The sequence below is a fragment of the Zea mays genome, chromosome 5 (genome assembly GCF_902167145.1).
Source record: "Zea mays cultivar B73 chromosome 5, Zm-B73-REFERENCE-NAM-5.0, whole genome shotgun sequence".
Classification (NCBI taxonomy): domain Eukaryota; kingdom Viridiplantae; phylum Streptophyta; class Magnoliopsida; order Poales; family Poaceae; genus Zea; species Zea mays.
The window spans coordinates 123,542,716-123,544,888 of record NC_050100.1 but is presented as its reverse complement, the minus strand read 5'-3'; positions in this window follow the sequence as shown (position 1 = coordinate 123,544,888).

Here is a 2,173-nt window from a genome sequence, read left to right as displayed (position 1 = left end):
CATTTCAGTTTATATGTCCTTAACTACCCTTGTTTCTTAATGATCCATGAGCAGTCATTTTTACTTTGCATATCCTTAGTGATCTCGTTGTCTCCTTGTAACTCCACTCGGCAATGAATTTTTACTTCAACTCTTCCGTTGGAACTGTGACGGAACCTCCCAAGTAATTAGGCCCACCTACAGTTGTCCTTGTCCAACGGACATCAGACAACCCTGTAGGTGCCCCTGAACTACTTGACAAGTTCGGTATCTTTCCTTACCTCACCAGGAACGTCTCACCCATCTTGTAGACATTACAGGACATCGGAGATAAAGAAATGCGGAAGCGAATTACATAATCTTACATTTATTTCAAAAGTAAGCTTGAGTTATATTATTACAGACCAGCCTAAAAGTGAGTGCATAGGAGTAATATTATACAAACCAGGGGAGGCACAAGACTCCTCCCGATAAGCTAAAAGCAAAAGATCCTAAACGGAGGACCGAGTCCTCCCGCACTTCAGTCTTGATTTTCTTCTTTCGGAACCACCTTGGCACAGAAGTAGCAAAAGTCTGCTACTTCCTCACCTAAAAACAACGAAGGGATAAACCCTGAGTATGGAATACTCAGCAAGTCTTACCCGACTAAAGAAAAGACTCTCAAGGGTATGCTGGTTATGTGGGAGTCAAGGTAAGGCTTTTCAATATTCAAAGACTCTGTTTTGCAGAAATGCTTACTAAAGTAGATCCTTAAAATCCAATTTTATTTGTCAAGTTAAGTAAAATTACCTACCACTAGAGTTCTTTCTACCCTAGTTCAATCACTTGTCCTGCACTAGCCAATTTCTTAACAAAAACCCATCATCTTTAGTGGAATGCTACGTGTAAGTCAGTGGCCAAGTCTCCATAACCGCGGAGGTACGGCGATCCGAATCGATTATACTCAGCTGAGGATCTCCGATCACACGACATATGTAGCACTTAACCCTTGCATATGTCAACCCGCCACCGGGGTTCTTAAGACCGGATCAGGTTCACGCAAACCGAGAGCACAGATACACCACCGTCCAGCCTCTTGCCACGGAGGGTACACGCTACTCTCGCCACCGCTCCACTCCCATTTCGTGGTATCTTATTCCGGCCTTAGTCTGCCCGAGGCAAGGCTTACCCATGACGAGGCATGTGACCAGTTAAAGGGTCCTCGGTCAGCAGGCCTACATCGAGACGGTCCTTAATTGACTCAGACGGAGACACTACACCGAGACTCTCTCTTCTCGTGCAAGTCACCCGCCCGGTCTCAGCTTAATCATTTACCCCAAAACTTGGTACCTGGCAGAGGTACATCTTTTCCGATGTTGGACCCATCATGGCCATGATGGATCCACCATCAAGTTTTATTTTTGAAAACATCCCACCCACTTTTGCCACATCATATTTGGTAAAAACAAAACCTTTTGTTTTTCTAAAGCAAAGCTAAGCAAAGTAAAACCTTTTGTAAAAACAGGATTTCAAGGGGGGGGGTAATCAAGATCAAGGAAGGTAATGCAGGAATTGTTTAACAATCAACTCCTATAACTTAATGCAGCAAGCAAGTGAGAAAGATTTTAAAACATCAAGGGAGGTGGCAAATGCACCAGGGCTTGCCTTCGTTAACAGGTGATTCAGGCTCGGATCCACAAATGTCGAAGCAGAAACTATTCCTGGCCTGAGTGTCCAAAGGTGGTTGCACTTGCTCTTCGGGGACTTCTACCTCTTCTTCACGTTCTACTCATAACCATACATAAGTATAAGAATGGATGCCATGGGATGCTCATGAGGATGCAAAGATAACATAAACTTATTAGTTATGTCTTGAATACAACTTGCCTTCACGGAGTTCCGGGAACTTAGGGTTTCCGGAGTCGGTAAAGGAGTTCATAGGGCAGGGGGGGTGTTTTGGGGTTTGGTGATCAAACAAGGTCCAAATCAATTCAAACTTTACCCAAGGCTTCTCAATATTGAATAACACTCATACAAAAATTTTGGGCATTTTAGGACTTATCAAATATTTTCTAAAAATCCATAACCAAGACTTTTAGCTACTTTAAATACCCTAAAATTTCTTACTTCCACTAAAAATCACCAACTTATTTTTATTAAATACTATGGAAAATAACAAACCTAGGAAAATTAGTTTCACAATTTTAGCATTTTT